At 38.4% G+C, this 7,095-nt stretch overlaps 1 long non-coding RNA gene across 1 annotated transcript; it reads right to left on the bottom strand.

The window, feature by feature from the left end:
- Positions 1–2,321: 2,321 nt before the first annotated feature.
- LOC129350176 (uncharacterized) lies at positions 2,322–6,657 on the bottom strand. The gene is made up of 3 exons (XR_008603489.1): positions 6,540–6,657; positions 5,544–5,644; positions 2,322–3,803 (listed from the first exon to the last, which is right to left on the bottom strand). It is a non-coding gene; the product is annotated as an uncharacterized LOC129350176 (long non-coding RNA).
- Positions 6,658–7,095: the final 438 nt, after the last annotated feature.

The following is a 7,095-nucleotide window of genomic DNA, read 5'->3' as shown; positions in this document are numbered from 1 at the left end:
CAAACTCAAGCAACAGAGCCAAACCCGGTTCTGTGGTGAAGAGAAGCAGAGGAAATGTTTGTCTGCAGCTAAATAAGGCAGGAAGACACTGAGCTGCTCAGGTGTTCCTGATAACACCAAGCAGCCACCTGGACAGCCAATAGGAACACAGCTTCCTGGAAGTCCAGAGGGCTGGGTTAGTGAAGGAAATTTAGTTTAAAGTTGAAGCAGAAAGTTAACAAAGAAAGCTGAAAACCACCTTCTGATACCTGAAATCTCTGAGTTTTCACACAAAGAACACCTGAACATGTCAAACTGGTTCCATAGTAGAACCATCATTGTAAAAACGTCATAGTATGGTGTGTTGCTCAAAAAACATTAGGACCCGGCTGTCTAGGGTCGCCGAGAGCAACACAAAAACAGGACAAATGCTGGTTTCCAGGGGGTTAGGCGGCTATTTATTTGAAAGAATAAGTTTACAACAACACATGTGAGCAGAAAAATCACAAAGTCAGTCTTTAGTTCAGCTGAAAATACTAGTTTTTGTCTTTTTTATTGACCAAACTTTTCAGGAAGTAGATGAAGAATAATTAAAGCTCTCATGTAGAAGTCCAACTTATTTTAGATCCTTGTGGAGAGTTTAATCTTAGAGTTTGTACAGCTGTTGAGTTTTTAGAGTCACATGGATTGTTTTGACATTTAATAACCGAGTCCTGAAATAAAATTACAGTTGTGGATTTCTGTCATTTAGTCTGGACTAAACAAATAACAGTGGCATAAATCTCAAACGTCATTATGAGGAGTCTGGATTGAGGTTTCTCTCTTGATAATGATCAAAACATGAAATTTAGGTTGATTTAAAGGAATATTCCACCTTAAATCTTTGAATGTTGACCTAAAAGGTTGGTTTCAGGAAGTATTCCACCTACAAGGTCCTCAAACATCCACCTTAAAGGAACATTCCACCAAAAATCCTTGGACTTGCACCTAAAATGTTGGTTTAACCGAGTATTCCATCCAAAATCCTCAAAGAGACATGAGGGGCTGGTTAAAAGGAATATTCCACCTAAAACCACAAACATAGACCTGAAAGGGTGGTTTAGAAAAAATCCTTCAGTGTAGACCAAAAAAGTTAGTATGGAGGAATATTCCACCTGAAATGTAGACCTGAGAAGTTGGTTCGGAAGAATATACCATCCTAAACGTCCTTAAATGTAGACTAAAAGACGGTTTGGAAGAAAATTCCACCTAAAATCCTCCTATGTAGACCTAAAAGGTGAGTTTAATGGTATATTCCACTTGAAATTCACTACTGTAGACCTTGGAGGTTGGTCTGATGGTATATTCCACCCAAAATCCTTGAACATAAACTTAAAAAGTTCATTCAAAGGAATATTTCACCTAAAATCTTTCAATGTAAACCAAAAAATCTTGGTGTAAAGGAGTATTCCACCTTAAATGTAGACCTAAAGGATGGTTTGGAGTAATATTCTACTCTAAAATCTTCCAATGTAGACCTAAAAGGTTGATCTGATGGTATATTCTACCAAACATCCTGGAACATTTACCTAAAAGGTTGGTTTAATGGTATATTCCCAGAAGAACCCTTGAATATCTGGCTTAATGGTATATTCCACCCAAAATACTTGTACATATACCAAGAAGTCAGTGTAAAGGAAATGTAGACCTAAAAGGATTGTTTAAAGGAATATTTAAACTATTATTTTCATTATTTAATAATCTGTTATCAGTCAGAACCCTGGCAAACTTATTTTCTTCAGTTTTTTTAGTGGAAGTCACAAATAAAGGAGCTCTTGGTTTTTACCAGCGTTACTGAGTCAAAAGCTGCTGTTTCAACACAGAACGTTCACATGCATCCACAAACCTCTCAGCACTCAAACACCCACAGACAGGAGGCCGGCTGGGCCGAGGCTCGGCGGCGTCCTCAGACCCACGAGTCGGGGAGTCGCTGAACTTGTTGGTCCGGTTTGAAGGCCTCCATGTGGTCCAGTAGAAGTCCACGTAGTCAGTGTTGGCTTTGAACCGCAGCGACTGGCCGCCATCAGGTGGACCGGCTCGTCCTTGTAGGGCTCCTCCTGTAGCCTTGAGGGAACCACAGGAACATTCAGTAGCTGTTGGAGTTCTTCCTGTCAGGCTTGTGGTAGAACGGCTCTGAAGAATCTTGTACTTGTATTATCTGTAACAATCTAACAGCCTAAACTGTTAACAGCAGTGTAAAAAAGCAAACACACAGGCATAGATTAGGACTCAAACTAGATTTATTTTAGAAAACAAATCAGCTTAGAGGCATTTGTTCACACATGTGGCTGAACAGGAAGCCGTCCAATCAGATTTGAGGTCTTCACTCTGTAGGTTGGTTGTTCGGTGAGACTCTTGGACCTCCATCAGCTGACGTGAATGTTTGATGGTCTTCCACTCTAGTGCCAGATGATTCATCCATGAATTCAGCAGCTACAGACTGAAATGAAGCTCATGCTGCCATTATTGAATTCCTGTTCCAGATTAGATGTTCAGAGCTCAGCTTGAATGCAGCCGTCTGCTGTCTGATAGTTTTTCTCATTGTAGTCTTAAAGTCTTTTTCCTGATGTCAGGATGTGGTGAGACTCTTTCTCAGTCTCTGCAGACGTCCCTCATTGTGCATCTCCAGAGAAGAAACAGAAAAACTGATCACTGCTTCAGCATCACAAACGCTCTCCAGCATTGAGAGTGTTTTAGGAATTAATTCATTGTGTTGTGAACTTTGAAGGAGCAGAAACTTTACAGCTGCCAAAGACATGAGCTCCAATTCTGGATGTTTTAGGAAATCAAGTTCATCAAATGAACACTTGATTTTTGCTGATAACTCAAATTAACTCAAATAATTTTAAATAAATAAAAAACAAAAATAACCCGACTTCCAGATAATATTTGTTGTCTGTGATTGAGACTAAATTCCTCCACATTCTGGAACTGGACTGCATTTCCCAAAATGGAAACATGGACAGAATTTAACACTCATGTATCCATGGCAACGCTAACGTTTCTGCTTCTTACCAAAGTTCACAACACAAGTAAAGATTTTAATATAAAACTTCAGGGATGACTGCTAACCATAAGTATTCTGATCAATACTTCATGATCAATATCAGGACAGATGTTACAACTCCAGCTGTTGCATTAGACTGCAGTTATTCACAGAGAAATTAAAACATCACATTCCTCATAAAAACTCGATGGGACTTTTATTAAATAAAGTGTTGGTGAATAAACAGTGTAAAAAGTGCAAAGCAGCTCCATTAAATCAGGAGATGTGAGACTTCCACAGCATGGATCACCATCTGCTGTGTTGATTCATAGCTGAATGTCAGAATGAACTGAGATAGAAAAGCTGCTTTGAGCTGCAACATTACGGTCTGACAATCCAACACCATCACAGTTTTCATCTGGTTGTTTTGCTCCATGCTGTGAAGTTCAGTTTTTACCTGAATCAATACAGAGATTCTATTTCCAACCAAGACTGGAATAAAAATTAGAATGTTATGAGGTTATTAATGCAACTAAATCCTTTCAGATGGAAGGATTTACTTCTAAGTTCTAATTCAAGTTTCAGTTGGAACACATTGCATTCACAAAGAAAAACAGCGATACCTTCATAGCAACATTTAATAAACCTAAAGCTTCCCTGTTGGCTCATTGGTGGAGTTTGTTACTGAGCATCTGAACCTTAAATCCAGTGAGACGACCATCTTCAGTCGAGGCCAGTCAGAGAACTTCAAGACCTTCCATCAGCTGGACCAGATGTGGCATCATCTCCCTCTGAACATCTGGATGACAGGAGAAAAGACAGAAATCAAACACAGATCACAGAAATACAATTTATTCACTTTCATCATTTTATAAAAGTAGCATGAACTTTATTAAAACTTGACAATATCAGTAATGGAAGTAAATGTTTTTATCTCGTGTTGAAGCTAAATTTAAAGTCAATTTTAATGACAGTTTATCCTGAGAGGAGTGAGAATGGAGCTTTTCTTTCCTTTTTAGAATATTCAATCAAAATATTCTGTTTATTACTGGCTTTAGAAGCATTTTTCTTTACTTATTTATTTTTAGATACCTCAGACTGATACACTTTGCTGGTTTGCAGATAATTTCATGTACAATGACAATAAAGATCTTCTATTATAACATATTGCTAAAACAAGAACTGCAAACCTTCTCAACCATCTCTCAGTCTGCAAAATTCCAACTGCGACCAAGAATTATCTGATGTAGTTATTATTATAATCTTTACTGAACCAGCCCTGGAATTAATAAAAATCTGTATATGGATATGATTTTCTCTGATGGGACCACTAAAACTGCATACAATAAAGTAAATGTCTTCTGCACTGCACACATACTACACTTTTGTATAACTCTGGATGTCAGAGTAAAGGCAGACAGATCCACCAATCAGCCACAACATTCTGACCACTGACAGCTGAAGAGAACAACATCCATCATCTTGTTCTAAGGCAACGTTCTGCTGGGAAACCTTGACATTCATGTGGATGTTTGACATGTACCACCACCTAAACACTGCAGGACAAACAACCCCCTAGTCTCCATGGCAACAGCAGTCCTTGATGCCAGCTGCCACCCTCAGCAGGACAAACTAAACTGCTCAGGAGTGGTCCGAGGAACACGACAGAGCTAAGCTGTTCACCTGGGTTCCACACTCCCCACATCCAGATCTGATGGAGCATCTGTGGGATGGTCCAGGATCAGCCTGGTCTAGGTAGGACCCACCCTGCAACCCACAGGATCCACAGGATCCACAGGACATCCCCAGAGGTTCTGAGTTTTAGCAGCATAAAGGGACCAACACAGTATTAGTCAGGTGGTCAAAATGTTATACTGTTATATTGTCATGCTGATTATATGATCAGTAAATGTTACCATCAATTATAACGTCCACATTGATCAAGAAAAAAAACAAACTATCAGTTCATTCAGAAACTATGGGGTTAAACCTAAAAACACAGACCTCAACAGCAGTTTGTTTCAAAGCAGAACACCAGCTGGTTTTGACTAAAGAAGCTTTCAAAGCAACAATTAAATGACAGTTTTGTTCTCATTAAGTTCACAGAGTCAGTTGGCCAAAATAATGTACACACATCAGGAAAAGATAAACTTTTATAAATATTTCATTTGTATAAGTACTTCTATACATATAGATTCCTCTTTCTAAGTTTGATCAAATCATGATAACTCTGTGTCCTGTTGTACGATGTTTTCCCAACAGATGGCATTACCCTCATGAATGGAGCATCAACAAGTGACGTCTACAACACAACAGAAATGTCTGGAAGCCAGTGGCCACCACTTTGAGCACCTCTTGTAATTGTAGAGGCCAATGATAACTTTTATTAATCTCGTGATGTCTGAATAAATTTGGTATTGAAATATTTATGCAAGTTTTTCTTTTCCTGATGTGTGTAAACATTATTTTGGCAGACTCTGTATAATGGGTTTCTGACAGGTCACCAGGCAACATCTTTTTATAATAATGACAAACATACCTGCATTCTACAGGAGTGATTTTCCTCATGTGCAGGTAAAGATGTGTGAGGAGCTTAGAGATGACAGGAGCAGGAGTCATCCTCACTAATTCAGCTTCCACCTAGAAACAGAAAGACCACAAACAAACACAATGATATACTCTCAAACGTTCAACCTCACAGCCTCAAAATATCTGTTTAGGAAGAGTTGTGTTTCTAAATTCTGCTGAAAGCATTGACAGACATTCTCTTACAAGGTTGTGTAAAAAGCAGCCTGTCCTCTGAGCTACTGAGAAATCTTCCTGAACAAAGTTTCTACATCTAAATTGGCTCAACAAAAACTAAAGCCTCAGTCAGAGATAACAGATATCGCAAATTATAAACAACTTTTTTGTTAACTCAGACTTTCTGCTTCAACCTCACATAAAAAGGGGAGTTTAACTCATCAGGTGACTGAAAATAAACAGCTTGTGCAGTTCTAGATCCAAAAGTAGGATGTTTCAACTCATGTTTTACTACAAATACATGCAGTAATAAATAAATACAATGGCTGGTTGGTAGTTTATTCACTATTAATGTCATTTTATATACTGGATTGAACTTGAGCAGTGGAAGAGAGAAGGAATTTAATGAATTTATAGAGATTCAGAGAGGTAATGGTGCACAATGTTAAGCGCGGTTTAATTCAAACCAGCTGAATGTTAAACTTCAGTGCAGCTCAACGGGTTTCAGTTAACCTTAAAGTAAAATAACTTTTTTAAAAGCTAAAATACACAGCAGAGAAATACAGGTTGAGAAGGTCATTCTAACAATGAGGACAGCTGCAGCAGCAACTAACACAGGTGTTCAGCGGTAAGTTAGCCACCTGTGTAATTAGCCCGCTAGCTAACATAGCCGCTTAGCTAGCTAACGCGTCCGGACCAACTGCTCAAACACGACAAAACACAACTCTTCACAAGTCGCTGACTTAACGTACAACAAAATAACGCTACTGGTTAGAAGTATTTATCTTCTTACCGTGTTTTACTCCAAAAACAAGGTCAACAGCAGCCAGAGATGCCACCAGACGTGCCGACCATAGATATATATACAAGACTAGATACGCTAGCGCGCTGTCTTCTATGGTCTGACCAATCACTGCTCTCTGGCTCCGCCCTCTGAGAATCTTGTTGTGGTTTGGCTCCACGCTTGCTAATGACCACTTCCGGTCTCAGAAAATGAAAAAAACTGACCTTTTTTCGTTTCTGTCTCTTACTGATTTTATTTTCTTGTTATTCTAAATATAAAATGAAAATCAAAGCATTTTTAAAATTTCGTACATCCCTTTTTGATTATGAAGAGGAAAAACACCTTGTATTTCAATTTTAATTTTTGTATTTTAAAACGAAGATCAAATAACCACTTGTTTTTTGTTTTTCAATACCCGTTTCAGAACGGAAAATCCAATTGCCAGATAAATACACCGACCCATGTAGTATAGATTGATCAGTGGACAAACATAAACAACTTCTGGCTCAAATAAAATAAAATTAAAGCTGTAGTCTTAGTATTGAATCATGTATTTTTGGGTGTA

This window comes from Amphiprion ocellaris, chromosome 2, assembly GCF_022539595.1.
Source record: "Amphiprion ocellaris isolate individual 3 ecotype Okinawa chromosome 2, ASM2253959v1, whole genome shotgun sequence".
NCBI lineage: Eukaryota > Metazoa > Chordata > Actinopteri > Pomacentridae > Amphiprion > Amphiprion ocellaris.
The sequence above is the reverse complement of the archived record's forward strand: the minus strand, read 5'-3'. Positions and strand labels throughout refer to the sequence as shown.